The 25,849-nt window shown below is 38.0% G+C and overlaps 1 pseudogene across 1 annotated transcript; it reads left to right on the plus strand.

Moving 5' to 3' along the window:
• The first annotated feature begins 1,416 nt into the window (after positions 1-1,416).
• Positions 1,417-25,505, plus strand: LOC150054036 (cytochrome P450 2C5-like; annotated as a pseudogene). Its single transcript, XR_016537817.1, has 9 exons — positions 1,417-1,613; positions 2,909-3,071; positions 3,256-3,405; positions 8,499-8,659; positions 10,256-10,432; positions 13,419-13,566; positions 17,684-17,871; positions 21,116-21,257; positions 24,966-25,505. The product of XR_016537817.1 is annotated as a cytochrome P450 2C5-like (transcript).
• Positions 25,506-25,849: the final 344 nt, after the last annotated feature.

The following is a 25,849-nucleotide window of genomic DNA, read 5'->3' on the forward strand; positions in this document are numbered from 1 at the left end:
CTGTCAGGTCTGGAGGCAATTGGCACTTAGGAGGCAAAGATTCAGAGGACTGCAATGTAAGGCCAACTTGAGCAAATAGCAAAGCCCTGCCTCAACAATCAAGCCAGGCTTGCTGGTTCATGCTTTTAGTTTTACCTTTGGTGGGGGGCTAGGTGGGGAGACTATATTCCAAGATAGCTTTAGGAAAAATAAATTGAAGACTGTTTTTAAAGGAATAGCTGAAGAAAGGACAGACATATAGGTCAAGGGTTATAGCACCTTGCAGTACCAAGTGTAAGGCTTTGAGTTGAATCTCTAGTACCACCACTATTAAAATTTTAAACTACCCGTGGGACTCAATTTAGAACAAATCTAACATCCTAAGTAACATACTTTTATATAAACATTAATTTTCTAACCACTGTGTTATTTCAATAGTATTTGAACCTTTCAGTTTTGCACTCTGTGGTAGATTTGTAATTGAGTGTAAACATTGTTGTGATCCATTCTTGATTATCTGTGCATATTTAAGTAATGCTTGTTCTAAATACTGCCCTTCATTACTGTATTTTTATTGGTATCAATTAGTTATACAGTAGGACATTCATGCAAACATCATACATGTTTCATTTCCTTTAAATGAGAGACCAAAATCAGCATAACAACTTTTCTGGTTTTGTACGTAAAGTAGAGAACGCATCAGTCCTCATACCTCACCACAGAATCACATGGCAGGGCTTTCCATGTATATATGGAGTTCCAAAAATGTATGACTGATGGCAGGTATATTCTATCTAGGTACAAATAAAAATAGGTGAGTCTACTAACTGTTTGAAGAGTCCAAATACTTAGAACAGATCTCAAAATATTATATACAGCGAATGACATGTTTAAATATTCATTTCAAAAAACATTTAGAATAATCACACATTCATAACTTCCCCATTATTCACTAATCTGAGAATCGATATATACTCTTCATCTGACTTTTGTAAGTCCTTTATACATCACATTTATAAAAATAAGTTGATTTTTGCATCATCAATGTTAGTAAATTCTTTAATAAAGAAATAATAATAATTTGAAAAATGCATGAAAGGAAAACCATTTCTGGAGTAATGCTCCTTTGTAGGATGTCGTTAACTTTAGTACTTCTCAATCATGGCTGTGCATTGACAGCCATGGATGTTTGTATTTTAAGGATCAATATTTGATCACCATCAAGTACAACTAAACCATAATCTCCCGTGTGACCTCTTGAAAGAGGGACATGTGTACAGGTCATTCCACCTTTATCTCTATCATCAGGACAAAGTCTAATCAGAAGAGACAGGAATGTGTGTCTACCTAATTCATTACTAATGCAATATGCATTATTAAAAGTTGCCCACTATATAATGCTTAGGAAGCATTATAAAAGGTGTACATTAAGCTCACGGGACTCTAGGAAAGAAGAGAAGACCTCCATGGATCCAGTAGTTGTCCTGGTGCTGGGTCTCTCCTGTCTGCTTCTCTTTTCCTTATGGAGAGAGAACTCTGGGAGAAGGAAGCTCCCTCCTGGCCCCACCCCTTTCCTAATCATTGGAAATATCCTGCAGGTTGATATTAAAGACATCAGCAAATCTTTAAGCAATGTAAGTACTCTTCACGGTCTGCCAGTGGTTTCTGACAAGAGAAAAATTAAACCATATTTTAAATCTACTCATGAGGGTGCAATAATATAATTGATTCTTATAATGTAAAACTACTGTATAAAGTTTTATAGGCCTATGACTTTTCTACTTTGTTTTTTAATCATGGAATGAAATAATGTATTATGAATGGGTTATTGCCCATTGTAGTCTGTTACAAAATTGCCAATGTTATGGATTGTTCTCCCCATCTCAGTTCAAAAGATACCTTTTTAACAGATCAATTAAAAAAACATGTAGCATACCAGACATGGATTTTGATTCAGAAGTTTCCTGAAGGTGAATTTCTCTGAGAACTTATGGAGGATTGTGAAGATGAGAAAACATAAGACCCCTTTGAGGTCAGAATCTCCTCGGATTTTTGCATAAAAAGTTTTTTTCTGTGGCCAGGAATGCTGCTGGGTGAGAAATGGTGTAGGAAGATGTTTCCTATACTGGGACAGCCTCTGTAAGCCCACCCACTGTTTTTAATGCAAGCAGATCCCAACTGCACTTGGCTTTAGAAGCACCTATGCTGACTTAAAAATGCCAGTTCTCTTTTTTGCCCCAGGAAGTGAGATACTCAGCATAAGAGCTTCGCAGGTTTCATGAGACATTTATCTGGCTATTTATTTTTTTGGGTGGTAGAGAATCAAACATTTCTCAATCATGGAATATCCAATTAGCAGATGCTCAACTATGAATATTCTCTTTATTATTCATGGGGCTGTAGAAATAGATTTAGAGTCCACAGACCTCTATTTCTTTCTTTATGAAACATGATGTACCTACTGTGTATTTTGATTTGAGGATGAATTATAACCGAGTATCATCTGCCGGATCCATCACTTGGCATACCACAGGCCATCTCCAAGTGACAGCTCTAGCAATGTTCTGTGTAATGTATAGATTTTGGAAGAATTTGAAGCTGTGCTGGCAATAAGAAGAAACATAAAGATACAGTGATATGGGCTTGGGAGTTTGGTCTAGTGATAGAGTACTTGTCTAGCATGCATGAAGACCTGGATTCTAAAACCTCAGTACCACATACCTAGAAAAAAGCCAGAAGTGGTACTGTGGATCACATGGTAGAGTTCTAGCCTTGAGGAAACCCCAAGGACAGTGCTCAGGCCCTGAGCCCAAGCCCAGGACTGGCAAAAAATAAAAAATACAGTGATGGTATCACTTTTGCTGAGGTTCCCTCTGAGGAAGAAATGGTGACTTCAATTGCCTGTTTTAGTTTTCCTTCTCATTTCCAGTTTTCTGAAGTCTATGGCCCTGTGTTCACTCTGTATTTGGGTATGAAACCCACTGTGGTGTTGTATGGATATGAAGCAGTGAAGGAAGCCCTGATTGACCATGGGGAGGAGTTCTCTGGAAGAGGCAGGGTCCCAGTAGCTGAAAAAGTGAATAGAGGCTTGGGTAAGTATACATATGCATGTGTGGGTGTGTGTATTTGTGTGCTGGGCAGAGAATGTGTTGATAAGGAAGATGGAAAAAGCAGCTGAACTTTGGTCAGAGTTTTGCAATCCCTGTGGTTCTTCTCTATTGGTTTGTTCTTCCTTAGTTTTGGTCTGCATCCATGTTTCTGCTTCCCTTCTTCTAGGAATTGTGTTTAGCAATGGAAACAGATGGAAAGACATGAGGCACTTCTCCCTCATGACCTTGCGGAATTTTGGCATGGGTAAGAAGAGCATTGAAGGGCGTGTGCAAAAGGAAGCCCGCTGCCTGGTGGAGGAGTTGAGAAAAACCAATGGTTGGTGCTTCTTTACATCTCTATTTTACACAGGGATAGAAACAGCTCCATCAATTGCCTTCTGTCTGAGATATGGGTTCTTTTTGTTTCCACATCAGAAATCATGAATGGGATGTTTCTTTTCTTTCCTGATGCTGATAACGAATGAGGGCTGAAGTCTGGGCTTTAAACCTTTGCACAGCTCATGGCTGGTGCTCTACCATTTGATCTATACCTTCAGCTTTTCTTCTGGTGAATTATTATAGGCATCATTGATTGACACTGATTTGGGTGTGTGGTCTTGTTCACAACCAAAATTCACAGATTTTAGTCTCCTGAGTAGCTGGGACTATAGTCACAAAGCACATCTGTGCTTGGCTAAATACATGTTTTCATTTTCTTCTCTGAAGTCTTAAGGAATCACGCAGCCCTTTTAGTCATTAGAGGAGAGAGAAAGCCATCTAACTGAACAGGTGGTAATGACCTATTGACACTCAGAGACCCCCACACACAGATGAACTACATGGTTACTCATTTTCTTTTATTTTAATGCATAGTGGGGTTACAGTTATATTCACCAGATAGCAGATGCATTATTTCTCACATATTGATACCCCTTCCCTTATTTTTGTCCCATTTCCCTCTCCCCACCCAGTCCCCTCATCTATTTTCCCCTCCTATTTCAAATAAACAAATAAATGTATATAGAATATACCAGGTAATCTTAGCGTTGTTTTGATTTGCATTTCTTTTATGACTAGAGATGTTGAGCATTTCTTCATGTGTCTATAGGCCATTTTTGTTTCTTCTTCAGAGAAGACTCTCTTTAAGTCTTTGGCCCATTTTTTAATGGGATGATTGTTACTTTGGAGATTAGTTTGGGAGTGATTCAATTTTTTGAGCTGTTGATATATTTTAGATATGAGGCCTTTGTCCGTTGTGTGGTTGGTGAAGATCTTCTCCCACTCTGTAGCCTTCCTAATTAATTTACTAGCTATGTCCTTTGCCATACAAAAGCTCTGCAGTTTAATGCAGTCCCACTTACCCAGCCTTTCTCTGATTTGTTGTGATTCTTGGTCCTTATTAAGAAAGTTTCGACCTGTGCCAAGGAGGCCTAGTGTATCTCCTATTCCTTCTTGTAAAGTTTTCAGTCTGTCAGCTTTTACCTCCAGGTCTTTGATCCATTTGGAGTTAATTCTAGTGCATGGTGACAAAGAAGGATCCAACTTTAGTTTTCTGCAGGTGCTTAACCAGTTCTGCCAGCACAACTTGTTGAAGAGGCTATCTTTCTTCCATTCTATTTTTTTGGCTCCCTTGTCAAAGATTAGGTGGCCATAGGTCTGTGGTTTAATATCTGGGTCCTCAGTTCTATTCCATTGGTCTCCAGGCCTCTTCTTGTGCCAGTACCAAGCTGTTTTGATAATTATTGTTCTGAAATAGAGTCTAAACTTTGGTATTGAAATTCCTCCAGCGCTGTTCTTTCTGCTAAGAAGTGTTTTTGCTATATGGGGTCTTTTATTATTCCATATAAAATTTTGGATCGCCTCTTCTACTTCTTTAAAGAATGACATTGGGATATTGATGGGTATTGCATTGAATTTGTAGATAGCCCTTGGCAAGATTGTCATTTTCACGATGTTGATTCTTCCAATTCAGGAGCATGGGAGGTTTTTCCTTTTCCTTAGTTCTGCTTTAATTTCCTTTTTCGGGGTTTTAAAGTTTTCCTCAAAAAGGTCCTTTACATTCTTAGTTAAGCTAATTCCTAGGTACTTTATTTTCTTTAAGGCTATTGCAAAAGGAGTTGCTTTCCTGATTATTGCCTCGTTCCTCTCACTTTTGGCGTAGAGGAAGGCAGTTGATTTTTGAGGGTTAATTTTATAGCCTGCTACCCTTCCAAAGTTTTGAATCAGCTCAAGGAGCTTGGGAGTAGAGTCTATAGGATTCTTTAAATACAGAATCATGTCATCTGCAAAGAGGGATAGTTTTACTTCCTCTTTCCCTATTTGGATTCCCTTTATGCTTGCTTCTTGCCTTATTGCATTGGCTAGGAATTCTAATACTATGTTAAAGAGGAGTGGAGAGAGTGGGCATCCTTGTCTCATTCCTGATTTTAGAGGGAATGGCTTTAGCTTTTCCCCATTAGGTATAATACTAGCTGTGGGTTTCCACAGCTGTGGGATTCCACCTCACTCCAGTTAGAATGGCCAGGATCAGGAAAACTAATAACAACAGATGCTGGAGGGGATGTGGCCAGAAGGATCACTACTACACTGTTGGTGGGAGTGCAAACTCGTTCAACCATTATGGAAAGCAGTATGGCAGTACCTCAAAAGGCTAAACATAGAGCTTCCCTATGACCCAGCAATTCCACTACTTGGCATTTACCCAACCATACAGAAACTAGGGCATACTAAATCCACTAGCACAACAATGTTCATTGCAGCATTATTCACCATAGCAAAGATATGGAACCAACCTAAATGTCCCTCAGTTGATGAATGAATCCACAAGATGTGGTATTTGTACACAATGGAATTCTATGCTGCTGTCAGAAAAAATGACATTGCCCCATTTGTTAGGAAATGGAAAGACTTAGAAAAAATCATATTAAGTGAAGTAAGCCAGACTCAAAGGAACCTCGGCTCAAAGGTTTCCCTCATTCATCATAACCAGAAGAAACCTTGGGCTCTAATAGCAAAGATTTGCAATAGAGCAAAAACTTGATACATAAGGCCATATAGTATGAAGCTAATTGAATGGACCTCTAGGATATTGAAACAAAAGCCATATAACAAATGATTGCTGTCCTTAAGGTGCTATGTTATCTCTCATCTCTTTTGCTGTTCCTTTGTTATCTCATATTGTCACAATATCTCACTTTGTTATCTGATATATTGGATACATTTGTATTGGTTACTTGAAATTGGACAGGGAAGGGGGGAAAACCAAGAGGGGGGGTGGGACGGAGGGTAATGGGGACCAAGACACATGGAAGGGTATCAATGTATGTGAATTAATGCACCTTCTATCTGGCAAATATCATGTAACCCTTCTATTAATTACAATAAAAATATATGAAAAAAAGAAAAAAAAGAAATCATATCACTTAGGAGATAGAATGCATGCATGGGCTTTTGGGGAAATTTAAGAATATGTGATCAGCTTTAAAATTTTTTCCAAGGGATAGCCTTGGCATTGTCAAACATGGAAGATTTTCTTCTTCTTTTTTTATTAAACAATTTATTAACATTGATTTTTGCATCATATTTCAAATGATGCATTTAACAAACAAGTATTCAAGAAGGGAACCTCTATATATACAATCACTGACACTTAGTAAAATCTAAGGGTTTGTATATCATAGATACATATTAACCTATGTAATAAAGCATATGCCTATAGAGTAAAAAAAAAAGAATATATCAGGTAAGAAAGTCAGATGTAACAATATGAGATTAACCAAGGGCAACGCTAGCAAAGGGAGAAGCAGTACATTAAGAGCAACAGTCACTTATAATTAAGCTCTTGTTTTCATGTCCTGGAGGTCTATTAATTTGGCCTCATCCTATATGGCCTTATGTATCTAGGGTTTGATGGTTGTTCATCTTCATTGGCATTTCAGGAATTCCTCAGTAACCATGCTGTTAATTTTGCATTGTCATGGTGTTGAGTTACATATGATTTTATTTCTTTTAGTGTCTCTCAATATAATTCACATCAAAACTTATTTCCTTGCAAGCATCTTACAGTTTCTACAGATCAACATTAGTTATTGCTACTTATCCTGTAATTTTGAGTTTTGTTTCACATATTGAATAAGTGTACTATGTCATGAATCTATAAAATACACAATTATTTTTTCAATGACTTGATTAGATTTCAACTACCAAAATTCTTTCTTCATTTTTCTCTTATTATATCCAGGGGCAGTTGTCAGTTTTGCCTATCACATTTCTGCATGTTTATTGGGTTTTATGTTAAAAATCTCATTAAAGACTCCTAGTACCTACTGCACTCACCTATTAACTGCCAGTCACAATGGATGTGATTGTCTGCTTGGATTCTAAATGAGCTGGCCTTTAAAATTCATTCTTCCAAATAAAATGAAGGACTGAAAATTAAACATAGCCTGTGACTGAAACATGTTCAGTCATAGATAATGTCCACAACTTTTTAAGTAACTATCCCCTTCATAGTTAAAATAAAGGTCTTTTTGACAGCTTAGTCAAACTTAAGTCATTAAGTAACCTACCTACATGTAACCAACTCAGTGACCATTCTATAATGCAAACGAATCAAACCAGGACACAATGCCTTTAATTCATGATATTTTAGGGTCAATGAAGTAGACTCAGTGGCAATTTATATATTCATTTTTTGTCATAGCAATTTCACTGTTTGGAGAATGGACAAAATAGTCCTTTTCAAGATTTATCTGTTGATGGACAGAACCACAGAGATAGACATATTTGAAAAATATTATATCTTATTCATCCCCAACTCCCCAAAGTTCATCCTTGTTCATAAATTAAATTTGGTGTTTGATTAGGCTTACTGTCTATTTATTTCCTGAGAATAAATTCACTTGTAAATACTAAATTGAAAAAGAAAATTCCCATTTATAAATTTTAAATTTCATTTGCCTTACTGGACATTTTCATTTAATGAAGGGGTAATTATTTTTCCCCACATATAGCATGAATGCATTCTGCTTTTTGCTTTAATTCCTTCTAGTATGTGATCTGTAGTACATCACTCTTTACTTTCTCTCCATTGATGATTCAAAAAAGGTACATTTACATGAGTATCTCTTCCTTTCTCTCTCAGTGCTGTGTAGTCTATTTAATTTGCAAACAGGTATAGTATCACTCAGAATGCTTGACTCTTAGGTATATTTTTCCCAAATAGCATACAGCTGAGATTGCAAGACTAGTCGTATACCTATAGGTAAATTCAACTAGTTTGTACTATCGCAGTCATGCTTCAGGGAAAGTGATAGGCCAGTTTAATTGCAACAAGGTGTTTGGCTCTTAGAGGAATTTATAAGTAAAACAGTAGAGATGACAAAGGCTAAGTATTTCATATGAATATCTCATTTGTTTCCAACTCTTCAGGATCCCCCTGTGACCCCACCTTCATCCATGGCTCAGCTCCCTGCAGTGTGATCTGCTCCATTGTTTTCAAGAATCGTTTTGATTATAAAGACCAGACCTTCCTTAATTTGTTGTAGAAATTGGATGACAATGCCAGGATTATCAGCTCACCATGGATACAGGTGAAGCCAAGATATTCCCTTCCTAAGAAAACACTTGTCTTTCTTTCCCCAACCAACCAAACTTAAAGAGCTCATAGTAAGGTCAACACCCAGCCATGATAGTGCTACCTAAAGAGCCATAGAGTGCTAATCAGGAAGTTCCTGCCAATGCCACAGTGTTCTAGTGTTTTTCCTATTCTAGTTTTGTAATAGCTTCAAACTTTGCCATTTTATGTTAAGACTCTTTATCAATGTTGAGTTGATATTACTATAGGGCAAGGGAGAGGGACGTAATTTATTTTCTGCAGCTCCAAAATGGAACAATGATGCTTTTTGGAATTGTCCCAGGAAGCAGGGAAGGGAAGGCTGAGGGAGAGCAGCAGGGGAGCTGAATATATCTGGATATATTTTATGGCCGGGCCCTGTTGACTCCTGCCTAAAATGCTAATTACTCAGGAGACTGAGACCTGCAAGATGAGGGTTGGAGGCAACCAGGGCAAAGGAGTCTGCCAGACTCCATTTCCCCAATATCCAGCAAAAAAACATGGGAGGACATGGAGCTCACACAGCATAATGCCAACCATGAGCAAGAAAGCCAAGCAAGAGCCTGAGTCCCTGAGGATAATCCCTGGTAATGCCACCAAAAGGAAATATACATTTCATTTACATAGGGGCATGTCAAAACGAAAGCCTAAGACAACTAACTGATGCTAAGAAAAAGGAAAAAAAAGGTTACAAGCTTCTGAGAAGGATGTCTAAGCCTATAGTTTACCCCTACTTAAAAAAGCATAAATATAGGATGAAATCCACCTAGTGAACTCAAGCTATTAATTTGATATTTCTCATTAAATCCCAAAGGCATATTGCTCTAAATTCCTCTGTTCCATTCCACAAAGATGCCTAGTGGATCAGAGGATATCCAGGTCCTTAGTGAAAGCTTACATTTCCCACTGGGTTATTTTCCAATCTCATATCTCCTATTCATGTCATTACTGGGCAAAAGTATTTTTCCTCGCAGGGAAGCCTGTTTGTTACAACAGAAATTACTAGGAATCACTGAGTAGAGTCAGAGCTTTTGCTGATTCTGCTGTAACTAGAGGACAAGGTAGCCTGGGTAGAAATGATGAAATTGAACTATAATACATCCTCACAGTGTTTTCCCTTGTATTGATTTGGCTGCTCTAAACTATTCAATAATTAATAATTATAATAATTCAGTTACATGCTCTAAAATGAGATTGAGCTTTTGGACCTCCTTGAACCCCTGTAACCCTAGCTACTCAAGAGGCTGAGATCTGAGGATCATGTTTCTAAGCAATCCAAGAGAGGAAGTTTGCGAGACAGTTGTTTCTATATAAACCACTCTGAAAAAGGCAGAAGTGGCCCTGTGTCTCAAGAGACAGAATACAAGCCTTGAGAGAGGCTCAGCACAGAGCCCAGGCCTTGAGTTTAAGTCCCAGGACTAGCCATAGAAAAAAATTTCCTTTAGGATGAAACCATATAACATTTCTATTTACAATGATCTTCTCTATCACATATTATATATGTGCTAAATATATGTATATAATATGTATATACAAACATTTTTATTTAATAAATTTTTGTTTTTACTTTTAGATCTACAACCTGTTCCCTGATGTCATTCATTATCTACCAGGGATTCATAAAAGAATACTGAAAAATAGTTCTTATATGCACAATTATATTTGGGAGCAAATAAAAGACCATGAAGGATCACTGGATGTTAACAATCCAAGAGACCTCATTGACTGCTTCCTGATTAAAATGAAACAGGTATAATGTTAAAAATCTGCACAATTATCTGAATCTTTGAGCATTCTGTGAACAATGAATAGCTGTGTTATGAGAGATGATTAATCAAGCAGACCAGTAATGTCTTAAATAATAAGTTATCACTCATGTAAAAGTGTATGCAGTAATCATCTCAAGAAACTTAAAATTAATTTATTTAAAAATCTAGGCCGGCATGGTCGCTCACACCTGTAATCCTAGCTATTCAGGAGGCTGAGATCTGAGGGTCAAGATTCAAAGCCAGCCCGGATCTAAAGGCAGAGACTCTTATATCCAATCAACCACTAGAAAATTGGAAGTGGCTCTGTGCTTGAAGGATACAGTGGTAGCCTTGAGCTTAAGAGCTCAGGTACAGTGCACAGGCCCAGACTCCAAGTCCCATGATCAACAGCAAAACAGAATCTAAATAATGAGATGTTCAATGCACTAGAAACAGCAGAAATAGAAACACTTGCCATGCAAAGTATTGTGTAATAGAATAAAATATCTAATTAGGATGGACTTTCTACATATTCTGTAAGATAGAATTGGATTTGAGGAAATAATTCTGAAATGATCCTTAATTAGTCATGATTCATCATTCTCAAAATGTTTTTACCTTGTGTATTAAGATATATCTATAAACACGTGTTATAGTATTATACTTTTTGCCTATTTATTTATTTTTGCCAGTCCTGTGGTTTGAACTCAGGGCCTGAACACTGTCCTTGAGCTTTTTCAAGGCTAGTACTCTACCACTTGAGCCACAGCACCACTTCCAGCTTTTTACTATGTATGAGATACTGAAGAATGGAATCCGGTCTTTGGGCATGCTAGGCAAGTACTCTACCACTAGGCCAAACTCCAGGCCCTTCACCTATTTACGAGCAAATTAATTTGTTAATGGTGTCTCTTGTGATATTATACTTGCACATAATATAGTTTAGTCAGCTTCCCTACTCACTTTATGATAACCATCTGCTCTTTTCTCTTGGTATGTAGAGTTTCATTATGCTCTTTCACATAACCATATGATGAATGTATTATATATGTATCATAGGTGTACAGTAATTTCATAGATGATTACATGGTATACATATACATAAATATGATGTGCTGAAATCAACTAAGTAATGTTGATTCATTAGTTGTTCCCATGGGCAGTATTATAAAATAGTTATGACAATGCAGTGTGAAATTACAGAAAATTCTGATTACAAATTCAATCCTCTCCTTCCTCCAATTGCACCCTTCTTAGGTTGGTTTTTCACAATTTACATCTTTAATACATTGGATATTCATAACATTCATCTATGATTTTTACTTCCTGTATTTCCTTTAAAAATGTACATGAACTAAAAAGAGGTTGAATATAAAAGTATAATGAACATTCATATTTATCTATGGGGTTCTATTTACCAAGGATATGTATTTATTGATAAGGTATTGATTTGTTGTTCAATGCTCCTTAATTTCTACTTGCAAGCTGACTCCCCTTAGCATTTCTTGTATGGTATTGCTATTCATGAGAGATTCTTTTTCCATTTTACCCCAGGAGTATTAATTTTCCCTGCATGATGGTAGGATATGAGACAATATTAGTATTTTAGTCTATGACAGGGAATCCTTTCCACTGCTTAGATTTTCATTCATTTTTTCCCAGCGTTTACACAGCCTCTATTATCTTAGATAATGTTCCCTGCAACTAGTAAATCTCCAAATTAATTTAGAAAGGTGGAAGTTTTCATGTTGGTCTTTGAGCACGCTAGAGTACTTTTACCTTAACATTGCAGAGTAAATGTAACTTGATGATCATAGAAAAGTATGTAAAGTCGAAGCTACCATAGCATGACTTGAACTTAGAAAATATGTGAAAATCATAGCATCAAAGGAGATGACTCTTTTTCTAGCAGTACAAGTTTTGAGGTGTTCAGTTTATTTTAATTATTTTAGTACTTAATATCAGGCCCACCATAGTTCATCTGGAGATTATAAAAGCGAGATAGATTTAATGCTGTCCCAGAGACAAGGTAGAAAATGATGTATTTAATGATTTTCTCCTTCAACATTTAAAACTGCAACTTTGTTGACAGCTTAATGTTGCACCGTCTTCTGAGTTCTTGGTCACTGCATTATCCATTCTCTCCTTTATGTCAATGACAAGTTAATGTGACCATTTTTTTTTGCCAGTCCTGGGGTTTGAACTCGGGACCTGAGCACTGTCTTTGGGCTTTCACAAGGCTAGAGCTCTAGCACTTGAGCCACAGCACCCCTTCCAGCTATGGAAGAATGGAACCCAGGCCTTCTTGCGTGCTAGGCAAGCACTCTACCATCAGGCCAACGTCCTTGTCCAATGTGAACATGTTTGTCCTCATGGTTTAGAGTCTCTTCAGCTCATGCATCTTTGACACAATAACTTAAATTGCGATGAGTTCATACTTGTAATCCTAGCTAATCTAGAGGCTGAGATCAGAGGCTCAATGTTTGAAGCCAGCCCGGGCACAAAATTCTCTGGTACTCTTATCTCCAGGTAACAAGGAAGAAGGGGGAAATGGAGTCCTGGTTCAAGTGGTTTCCCACTGGCCTTGAGCAAAAAAGCTCAAGGACAACACCCAAGAGGTGTTGAGGTGAGTCCCTGGGACAAAAACTTCATCAACAAAAAAGTTTACTTGCAGATTCTTACTATAGACCTGTAATATCTATGTGTCTAATTTTCATACTTCTAAAAATTCATTTCCTGCCTCTTTAAAAATCAGAGAAAATGTAGGTATTAGCGGCTTAAGTGAAATCCAGAGTCACTGCACCATATTGGTTAGAGTAGGGATCACACAATACTCCAGGATCTTTAGGTGCAAATAGTGTCACCCCTGCTGTGTCATTGTTCATTTCTCTTAGTCCTTTGCTCTCCAGGTTCCTATGAGATACTGTAGCTGCACTGTAATCACAGGTGCTGGTGAATAATGTATCATATAATTGTATCCAATCTTAGGAGCAGGAAAATCACAAGGAGCCACTGGAATATACAAGTGAAAATTTGACAATTCTTACAAATGATTTATTTGGTGCTGGGACAGAAACAACGAGCACAACCCTGAGATACTCCCTGTTGCTCCTGATGAAGCATCCCCATGTCACAGGTAGGTGAATTTCAGGTAAACTTGAAAGGCACACTGATGATAAAATAACTGATCCAGACACATGTTGTTTTCACTTAAATGCAGCAAGAAAAGTTCTGAGGGAAGAAAATCCAAGCCATGTCTCTAAAATTCCCATAAAAATTCCTATTTAGAAATAACAAGTGTTGGGATAAGGAGAGTAGCTTAGTAGTAGCGTGCTTGCCTTGCATATAGGAAGCCCTGGGACACCAGCATGTATGTCATTTGCATGTCAATAGGTATGTCTCACAAAACAACATCCCATGTCAGCTGAAATAAGAGAGAACAAGACAGTAGGGAAAGCAGTAAGACTCTGGCCTGGTGTGTGGAATTTATGACGGGTAACTACTGAAAAACAACTCCAGCATAAATTGACATAAAATTATATATGGATTTTAGACCAAATATTTCATTTTTCATTTTTTTTCTCTCCTTCCTTCCTTCCTTCCTTCCTTCCTTCCTTCCTTCCTTCCTTCCTTCCTTCCTTCCTTCCTTCCTTGCTTCCTTTTTTCTAAATAGCCAAGTCCTTCTATATCTATACTTTTGCACATTCTCACAATTCTAATGCTGCTATAGGCCACAAAGAACATTTTTCACTAATATAACAGTGGAAGTCATGGAAATTAATGAGGGTGTCTGAGATAAATTCCATACTGGGACATTTTCTAAAAGCAGAGACTGATTGTAAGGGTATTGAGTCAGAAAGTATACCTGAAGGAATATTATGAATTCAGTAGTAGTATTTCATAAAAGTCATGTTTGATAAAGTTAGAATTTCCCAAGGTCATCTATATAATTATTTTTTTTGCCAGTCCTGGGGCTTAAACTCAGGGCCTAAACATTGTCTTTGAGCTTTCTCAAGGCTAGTGCTCTACCACTAGAACCGCAACAACACTCCCAGCTTTATTTCTCTATGTATGTGGTACCAAGGAATCAAATCCGGGTCTTTTTGCATGCTAGGTAAGCACTCTACCACTAGGCCAAACTCCTGGCCCAAGGTCATCTATATAATTTTTATCTTTACAATGTTATTTTACATTTGAAGACTTATACTTGAGGGAAGACTGTGCTAGAACGTAGGAAATAATGATGCAATAACTGGAAATGGGAATAAGCCCTCTAAGGACAAAAAGGAGAATAATAAATAAATAAGAGTATTTCAAAACTCTGACACTCAGAGTAGATACAGTGGTGATGAAATAACTGATCCAGACACATGATGTTTTCATTTAAATGCAGCAAGAAAAGTTCTGAGGGAAGAAAACCCAAGTCATGTCTCTAAAATTCCCATAAAATTTCCTATTTAGAAATAACAAGTGTTGGGATAAGGAGCGAGGCTTAGTGGTAGAGTGTTTGCCTTGCATGCAGGAAGCCCTGGGAGGAATTCCTTAGGACCACATACACAGAAAAAATGCTGAAAGCCGTGCTGTGGCTCAAGTGGTAGAGCACTAGCCTTGAGAAAGCCAAAGGACTGTGGCCAGGCCCTAACTTCAAGGCCCTGAACTTGTGAACTGGTAAGGAAAAAAAAAAAGAAATAGCAAGTGTCGAAGAAGACAGGAAATAATTCATCAAATAGACTCTCCATGCTCAAATTCTTACCACACTTCCATCCATCAGGTGGAAAGAAACGCTCTCTCTCCAGAGAAGCCTGTGAACCTGGGAAAGTCCTTACTCAGAAATTTTGGGTAAAGATGAAGGGTCCAGCAAATACCTCATATTGCTTATGATACAGGATTTTTTTTTTTTTTGCCAGTCCTGGGGCTTGAACTTGGAGACTGACAACTGTCTTTAAGCTTTCTCAACACTAGTACTCTACCACTTGAACCACAACACCACTTGTCCCTTTTTCTGTCTAACTGATACTAAGGCATTGAACCTAGGGTTTTGTGCATTCTAAGCACGCACTCTACCAAGAGGCCAAACAGCCAAGTTGCACAGATTGTTATCTAACTTTTATTTCCTGAAATTCATCAATAATGTATATCATCCAGAGAAAATAAATGTAAGAATCTCCATAATTTTCCAATTAAATAAAAAAATTTTGGCAAGTGTCTAGCTGAATAAAGGAAATTAAAGAATACATTCAGAATAAGGTTGATGCATTCCAAGAACACTGGGATTGGAAAGATCATCATAACTTTCATAGAGACACAACTAGGTCATATGTAAAGAGAGATGGAGATTGCATCACTGTTCTTTGTGTGTGTCGGGGTGGGGGTGTCATGGGGCTGAACGTGGTCTGGGTGCTATCCCTGAGCTCTTCAGTTCAAGGCAACCACCCTCCCCTTGAGCCAAGCCCCACTTCCTCTTTCTAGAGGTTAATTGGAGATAAGACTCTCAAGTCCTTTTGGGCTGGTGCTGGATGGCTTTGATCCTTGATCCTCAGATCTGAGGCTCCTGAGTAGCTAGGATTACAGGTGTGAGCCACCACACCAAGCTTGCGTCAGAATTCTTAAGAGTAACTTGCTATCTGTGTATTGATAAAAAAAATGTGGGAAAATTAAGGTTCCAAATCAGCCACAAACTTTCTACTTGACTTTCTCTTTTGGCATAATGCATTTCATTCAGTTATCTAAAACCAAGTCAGAGAAAATTATGGGCTCCAGAAACTGGGAAAGAAAGGTCAAGGGCTCCTCTTAGACTGCCTCTGAGGTTGCTAGGAGCTCAACTTAACAAACACCCTAAGCGCAACAAACCAGAAGTGAATGATGCAAGCACAGAGCTGAGACACTGTGAATGAAGTAGAAATGGCTGAGAGTTTCAGATTTCCCACTTATTTCCCACTTGCTATTGTTAGACATTTTAAACACCCATTTGTGCATGCTAGGCCAGCACTGTACCACTAGATCATACACCTGACTCCACCCAACACATCAGGCTTTGAGATATAATTCATCTTTCATCAGTGTACTTTCATACATATATTAACTTACAATTTCTAATTTTTTTCGCCAGTCTTGGGCCTTGAATTCAGGGCCTGAACACTGTCCATGGGCTTTTTCCTCAAGGCTGGCGTTGTATCCCTTGAGCCACAGCACCATTTCTGGCTTTTTTCTATGTATGTGTTACTGAGAAATTGAACCCAGGTCTTCTTGCATGCTAGGCAAGCATCTACCACTAGGCCAAACTCCCAGTCCACATTGTTTAGTTCTTGAAATATAGTTTTACTTCTATTCATATCTACTATAGATGCTAAGCTATTTTCTATGACACATCAGATTTTCTGTAAATTGAAAGACATTGAAAATACCTACTGTAGCCGGGAGTTTGGCCTAGTGGTAGAGTGCTTGCCTAGCATGCACGAAGACCCGAGTTCGATTCCTTGGTACCACATACTTAGAAAAAGCCAGAAGTGGTACTGAGGCTCAAGTGGTAGAGTTCTAGCCTTGAGAAAAATGCAAGGACAGTCCATAGGCCCTGAGATTAAGCACAGGACTGGCCAAAAAAAGAAAAAAGAAAAAGAAAATACCTACTGTAAAATAACCATTTTTATATTTCATGGAAAAACATAAGTCTGTTATCATATATTGTGCTATCTATATGCAAAAGTATTTCTGAATTAGAACAAAATTGGATTTTTTAGCATCATAAAATTCATGCTGTTGTCTTAGATACATTTATACTAATGGCTAGTTCATATTCATATTTGTAGAGATTAGTGAATTATGAAGATAATTGTGTCATCAAAAATATACTTTTATTGTAAATAATTTATTCCCCTTATTTTGTAATGTTTTATTATACACAGTACTGTAATCATGGAGTATCTATGATAATATACTTCTTATATATTATATAAATTCATTTTATTTCAGTATATAAAGTATGTTACATGTTCATTAATAGTTTTTTTAGTTTTTGGTGTTTGTTATTTCTTACGAAGAAGCTAAACTCTATGGCAATATTAGTGAATTAGAAGGCTACTTAGCAAGAGAGTAATGTGTTTATGTGCCTCAATGTAAGTATTCCATGGATGATGTATTTTTTTAACCTCAACTCTTGTTGAGATACATTATCACACTTTATGTAGGACTGAATTACCGTGATCAGTGTGTCACTTTCCTCCTATCTCACCATTCCTTATTTGTGTCTCAACCAGCTAAAGTGAAGGAAGAGATTGACCAAGTGATTGGCAGGCATCGGAGCCCCTGCATGCAGGACAGGAGCCGCATGCCCTACACGGATGCAGTGCTGCATGAGGTCCAGAGATACATCAGCATCATACCGATGAACCTGCCCCATGCAGTGACCCGTGACGTGAAGTTCAGAGGCTACGTTATTCCCAAGGTGGGCTTGTTTCTTCTCTGTGAGCCTCCATAGGAGCCTGAGTTTCTGGGTTCACTGCGGGATTCTGCTCCTCCACACCAATGAGAGAGCTGCAGAAATCTCACAGTTGGCTGCCCAGGAGACTTTGTGTTATGGGAAGTTTGGGGGTTATATATCCATGCAAGAATAGTCTTGGTATCTGGTACTGTGAATTTTCCAATTTCGTTTTGTCCCTTAAATTATTTTTGTTTTGACATGGCTGTGGTTCACGCCTGTAATCCTAGCTACTCAGGAGCTGAGATTTGAGGATCGAGGTTCAAACCAGCAAGGACATTACAAAGCCTGGAGACTCTTATCTCCAATTAATCATTAGAAAATGGGAAGTGGTTTGTAATAATTAGTACAAAACTTGACTGTACTAGCAGAGGATTACAATAGCTCAAAACCTAGATATATAAGGCCATATAGAATGAGGCTAAATGAAAGAACCTCCAGGAAATGGAAACAAGACCTATATAATGCGTGAATGTTGTTCTTAATGTACTATGTCATTTCTCCCTTTTGTTGTCCCTTGGTTATTCTCATATTGTCACAGTATCTTACCTTTTAATCCGGTATATTGTATATATGTTTACTTGTTTATTTGAAATAAGAAAAGGAAGGGGGAAATGGGGAAAAAACATGAGAAGGGGTATCAATGTGTGTGAAATAATTCTTCTTCTATGGAGGCAAATAAAACTGCAGTCCCTCTATTAATTATAATTAACGCAAGTTAAAAAAAAGAAAAGAAAAGAAAATGGGGAGTGTGGGAAGTGGGAACTGTGTGGCAGCAGCCTGGAGCTGAAAAGTTGAGGGACAGCGCCCAGTCCCAGAGTTCAAGCCCCATGACCCACAAAAAATATTTCCTTTTGTTTTTCGGCCTTCTTTTTGCTCTTCCTTCTTCCTTTTTTGTTCTACATTTAGTTTTTGTATTTCCGAGGTTATTTTTGTCCATTTCTCAACATGCTCTGCTGGGATGTTTCTTATGCCTATAGAAAAATTATAGATACATTGGGGGAAATGGTACCTTTATTTCATCAATTCATGTATAAGTCATACTATACTTCCAATTTATCTGTGCTTTACTTTATTTTCCAAGTAATATTTTGTTTTCAATAAAATTGCTTACAAATATATTCATAGACTTTCTCAAAACACTGACGGTTTCAGCTGTTATTTATTTTTTTTGTTGGACGTGGGACTTGAAATCATGGCTTGTGTGCTATCACTAAGCTCATTAGCTCAAAGCTAGTACTCTACCACGTTGGGCCACAGTACCATTACCAGTTTTCTGGTAGTTAAGTGGAGATAAGAGACTCATGGACTTTCCTGTGTGGGCTGGCCTCAAACCACAAGCCACAGACCTCAGACAACCAAGGAACTAGGATTACAATCATGAGCCACCAGTGCCTGGGGTGACTGTTACTATTTTTATGGTGCCTTTCTTATATATAGATACATAATATATAGACTATGATATATAGAAACATAATTGCTTTAATCATTCTGATGAACTCAAAGTAAGTAAATTTATACAATTTATTCGTCATTGCTAATGATTTATCTGTAAAATTGTTTAGATTTTTAGAGTGCATTATATCTGGGATAATTTTTTTATGTTATGCTTTTTTTGTGTCCATAGTTTTGATTTGCTGAATTTTTGCACTGGCAGCCACGGTGGTATAAAACAAAATTTGTGGTGATGATGATCTCAGTTTCATTTCTGATTGGCAGGAGAAATTTCAAGCTTGATATTTCAGTATCAGGCTTTATATTGAATGGATTTTGGTAATTTCTTTAAGCAACATAGGGAGCAGATGCAATCACTTTATTCTAGATGAGTTGATTCCATTGCTTTATGTCCTCCTTGCTTTTGAGTTTTCTGCTGTTGAGAAATCTGGTGTTATGCTGATGGGCTTCCCATCATAGATGACAAGTTGCTATCCTTTTGCAGCTCTCAGTATTTTTTAATTTTTAGGAATATTTAATTTTAAACTACAATATGTCATGGAGTGATTCTTTTCTGATATGGCCTGTTTGCTGTCCTAACAGCCTCCTGTACCAGGACTGCTACAGACTTAGGAAATATTCTCCTATTATTTTATTGAATATGTTTTCTATTCATTTATCATGGGCCTCTTCTCCTTTCATCAGGGCTATATTTCATCAGTTTGATCTTTCAAGTTTCCTAGGTGGACTTGTTTGTTCTTGTCATAATTCTTTTCACCTAGTTCTTCATCTGATATTTCTAATATATCTATTTTGTCCTTGACCTTGATATGATATTTTCAATTTGCTCCACTGTTTTCCCTTGTATTTTTTGGTTTACATAGTTTTTCATTTCCAAAATATTAGTTTAATTCTTTTTTAAGTTTTCTGTATCTTTACTGGGCTCCTCATTTGAATATTACATTTTTCCTTACTATATTCAGCTATTTATTTGAACCATTTTCAAATTCTCTGATTGTGATAATGTACTTTGTTATTAAAATCATTATACTTGTAATCATGCACTGTATTCTTTGGCTTGCCAACATTTTTCATGTCTATAGCCATAGAATTTCTTTTTTTTTTTTTTTTTTTGCCAGTCCTGGGCTTGAGCTCAGGGCCTGAGCACTGTCCTTGGACTTTCTCAAGGCTAGAGCTCTGCCACTTGAGTCTCAGCACCACTTCCAGCGTTTTTGTATGTATGTAGTACCGAGGAATCGAACCCTGGTCTTCGCGCATGCTAGGCAAGCACTTTAACCACTAGGCCAAACTCCAGGCCCCATCCATAGAATTTCTTGAACATTGGAGATACTTGCATTTTCCAGATTTTAGTGTTGCTATTTATTTGATCTGAAGCCCAATCATTGCCAGAATATCTTCACCATCTGTAGACCAGAAAATTGAACTAAGTGATTTTCACTGTGTCTGTAACCTTTGTGACTGTTTTGTTTTATGCTGGTCATGGAACTCTGACCACGCTACAAATTTGAGACATAGAGCCACTCTGCTTTTCTGGGGGTTAACTGCAGATAAAAGTCTCACTCACAAACTTTTCTGCCCAAATTCACCTTGAACTACAATCCTCAGATCTCAACTTCCTTAGTAGCTAGGTTTTCCAGTTTGAGCCATTGACACCTATACATACATACATACACACACACACACACACACACACACACACACACACACACACACACACAAGAGCTTAGCTTCTTTATCCTGTGTGTGTTGTTTCCAGGGCACAACCATATTGACATCACTGACATCCGTGCTGCATGACCACAAGGAATTCCCCAACCCAGAAATATTTGACCCCGGACATTTTCTGGATGAAAGTGGGAACTTTAAGAAAAGTGATTACTTCATGCCGTTTTCAACAGGTAATACAATTTTATTTCCATATCTCAAGATCTCTCTGGGGGTCGGGTTCATTTGGCACTCATGTGTTGCCTCCTTTGGGGCTGGCATAACTGTACTTAGCTCATGATTAGTAGCAGCTTTTGATGGCCCATGAACTTTTTCCCTGTTCGTGATATATCCTCATGGCTTCACCAGAACGCAGTGGGGCTTCAGTTAGTCTGTGTTTTTCTTCCTAGAAGAGCAAGGAAAATCATAGAGCCTTTGCAGTCTTTCCTTGCATATGTCATAAAGATATGTTCCTAAAAAGTGAGCCTCATTCAGATTGCCTTCATTTACCATCAGAAATGATATCTCATCAGTGGGTCCCTCTCAAGTCTTTATGTGGCATTTGTCACCCCCCCTCTCCCCCGGTTCCTCTATAGCAAGCAAAGTCTCCCAAAACTCAGCTAAGAGCACTAAGGGCAGCAGGAAGAAAACAATCATAGTCTATAAGACAACAGGATTTGTTGGTGTGGTAGTAATAACCAATTTATCACTTTCTCCTACTCCAATATAGAACAGGACATGGAGTAAGCAACATTTTAAGATATCTGAGGTAATTCAAAGGAGACTGAGTGTAGACAGAAGACAGAGAAGAGCATTTTTAAAGAAAGTCATGATCCACAGAGCAGAACATTTGCTCTCCACCTAGTGAGTGGGAAACTGCTTCATCTTAGGGACATATCTGGAACCTGTGGAGGATCCCAGAGCACTCTGCTATTCTTTTGATCCAGGACATGTGTCTTAGATATTGAATCTCCACACCTGCAGTGTTGTGTGTCTGGACAGGGAGCAGCCTGCCTTCTCTGATGCTCTGATTTTCAGTCTTTTCTTTGTCTGTTTGTTGATAAGAAGGCTTGAAATCAGGGCTTGGTTACTTTCACTCACCTTTGTTTCTTAGAGTCACAGCCCTACTTTTGGTCTTTTGGTATTTAATTGAAGATAGAGTGCCATAGACTTTCTTTCCCCTGTTGACTTTGAATCATGGTTTTCAGATCTTAGTCTCCTGAGCAGCTAGGATTGGAAGCCTGAGCCACTGGTCCCCTGCTAAGGTTGTGACCTTTGATATCTGCTTTGTATAGATACCATGGGCAAAGGCAGTGGTCTCTCTTCAAGTATTCACTTGTTTCCCCCATGCTATGGACATGGTATTGGAAATATAAACACAACTACATAAACATGAAAATTTATGACTCTATAGACACAATGTTTTATTACATAGATTAATATGTATCTCTGACATACAAATCCTCAGCCCGTGATTGCATGTAGAAATTCCCTTCTGGAATACTTGTTTGTTAAATACATCATTTGAAATATTATGTAAAGATCAATGTTAATAAATTCTTTAATAAAAAATTCACTTGTTTCATATAAAGGGAAACATTTTAAATGAGAAAATTACTCTTTCAGATGATTTTGTACATCAGTGAAAATCTGAATATGGTATTTGAGAAACTGAATGAAGACCAATTGTATCAAAAGGATTTTAATGATATAAAACCTTAACTTGTGGACTAATAAAGGCTTATAAAATGGAGAGTTGGGCGGTATATTAAAATGTAAAAAGTCTGCCCTGAACATGTTTCTGGGTACAGGTTACATGAGTAATATGAATGTGTTCTCTTACAGAAACATAGATGTCCCTGAATAGATGAAGTTTAGAATAAAATCCTGAAGTTCTGGGCCAGGGTGCATAGCCTAGTGGTAGAGTGTTCTCCTAGCATACATGAAGCCCTGGGTTCCATTCCTTGGTACCACATACTCAGAAAACGCCAGAAGTGGTGCTGTAGCTCAAGTGACAGAGCACTAGCCTTGAACAAAATGTGTCCAAGGACCATGCCCAGGCTCTGAGCACAAGCCCAGGGCTGGCAAAAAAAAAAAATCCTGAAGTTCAAATCTGTATAAATAGAATAATGAATTGTCCATTAAAATTGTAATACAGGGCTGAGAGTTTGGCCTAGTGGTAGAGTGCTTGCCTAGCATGCAGGAAGACCTGGGTTCGATTCCTCAGTATCATATACAGAGAAAAAAGCCGGAAGTGGTGCTGAGGCTCAAGTGGTAGAGTTCTAGCCTTGAGAAAGTCCAAGGACAGTGCTCAGGCCCTGAGCTTAAGCCCAGGACTGATAAAAAATTGTAATACACCAGAAATCTATTATTATTTTAATCTATCCCCAACACTTCATGAAGAAATGATTATTTTTTCTTTTTTCCCATATATTTTTATTGTAATTAATAGAAGGGTTACATTATATTCGCCAGATAGAAGGTGCATTACTTCACAGACATTCATACCCATTCTCATGTCTTGGTCACCATTTCCCTCCCCCTTCCCCTATCCTTCATCTTGTTTTTCTCCCTTACCTATCCTATTTCAAATATCCAAATAAGCGTATATACAATATATCAGATAACAAGGTGAAATACTGTAACAATATGAGATAACTAAGGGAGAGCAAAAGAGATGAGAGATAACATAGTACATTAAGGACAACAATCACTCGTTATATGGCTTTTGTTTTTGTATCCTAGAGGTCCTTTCATTTAACGGCATACTATATGGCTGTATGTATCTAGCATTTGCTCTATTGTTAATCCCTGCTAGGAGAGCCCAAGATTTCTACTAATTGTGACAAATGAGGGAAACCATTGAGCCTATGTTTCATGAAGAAATTATTAACACCTCTGTTACTACATGCATAAACGAAGGCTCAGCTAGTTTGAATAACTCAGGCACATGGATAGTAAGTGACATAGTCAACATTTGACTTCTGAATTGACCTCAACAGCAGTGTTTCTCTCTGGTATTTTTATGTGTGATGAATCTCACTTGAGATGCACCTAGGGTAGTTCTGATTCTTCTGACCCTGTTTATGTCACTCCATAGTCCCAAAATTTGAAAGAAATCCCGAAGTACATGGTCACAGGTCTTCCTGATAAACAGAGATAATACTGAGAGAGAAGGAATGGGAGTCAGGCTCCTGGTTGAGGACAACCTTCATTAGGCCCTCATCTCAACTACAGGGAAAAGTATTATTAGAAGCGTCATTGTCCTCCAGAATTTATGATCCCTCTCTGTAGCAGGAAACATATTAGAATAACTGACATAATAATTCAGCAACCCCATATAATGAGAAAGAGAAAAGGCAAAAAGATAAAAGGAGGGTCTATCATGTAGAAATAATGAAATGATTACAGGAAGATAGTAATCTGGTTTTTTTTAAATATATTTTGGTTTTGTATGGCTTGCCTTTTGATTTTTCTTCTACAAAGTTGTCTTCAAAACTTAGCATAAACTGATTACTGAAGGCTTTTTCTGAGCCTTCTACCATTCTTGCCTAGCACCAACTCCAGAGCTAGGAAGACGTTGACCCCCAACAGGTATTACACCTTTTAACCCACTTGCTGTACCCCGCTCACGATTTTTCTATCTTAGGTTTCCTGTGGTGAAATTACAGGTATTGTGAACAATTAGTAAACTTTCAATGCTGTGTTGGTTAATATTAAACATTACACATGCACCTGTACAGCTTTCCTCCTCTCCATGCGTCCACTCGCCTGCCATTCATTCAGTAATTCACTGAGGGAACACTGACACTTTTTTTTGCCAGTTACAAATGCAGTGCTTCATGTGCTTACACATACAACGACTCATTTCCTGATTTCATTTTATTTTTTAAACATTTCAGGCAAGCGGATTTGTGTTGGAGAAGGCCTGGCCCGCATGGAGCTGTTTATATTCCTGACCTCCATTTTGCAGAACTTCAACCTGGAATCTCTGCAGGATCCACAGGACCTCCATACCACGCCAGTACTGAAGGGGTTTATCTCAGTGCCACCTTCATACCAGCTCTGCTTCATTCCAGTCTGAAGAAGAGCTCTGCTCTGTGGCTCTAGCTGGGCAGTAATCTCTAGTTCCCCCTTCTGTCCCCCACCCATCACCTTCCCCTGTCAGGAATGCCTTCTTGTCCTCCCTTCTCACATCTCCCTTATGCCCCCAGATCCAAAAGTCCCATTCTCTATATGGAGAGTCTCCTGTGTCACTGCACAATCCTATTTACAGTCCCCTATGACTTATAACAGCTTTATTCACCACCCCACATGCTCATATTTATCCAACACTGCATTACTAAAGTGCTAGTATCACAAAACCATAAAATGATTACCATGTGACATCTCAGACTCACTTCTCTGTATATTCTTAATAATAAATACTATTTTTCATTCCTGAGGTCATTATTAGACTTTCCTACTTCGTTCACAATCCAGGGAGCAATGGAACAAATTGGAGGCCTCTATTGTCCACATGACCCTGAGCACTGAGAACTTGAAGGGGAAGATGGGAGGAGAGCTCTTGGTTAAGTCACCTGTCAAATCTGGAGATATGGATTTAATGAATAACAGCAATGTCCAGAGCAGCTTCTCCTGTAGGAAAATGCCATGAAGTACAGACTTACAGAGGAATAAACATTAAAGACTGACATTCATGTCTTTACTTAGGTATTAGTGTAAATAAAAAAAATACCTGCAGCTCAAGAAATTAAAATCCTCAAAAACAAATTCCCCAAGTAAC

Source organism: Megascapheus bottae, chromosome 15, assembly GCF_031878675.1.
Source record: "Megascapheus bottae isolate mThoBot1 chromosome 15, mThoBot2.hap1, whole genome shotgun sequence".
NCBI lineage: Eukaryota > Metazoa > Chordata > Mammalia > Rodentia > Geomyidae > Megascapheus > Megascapheus bottae.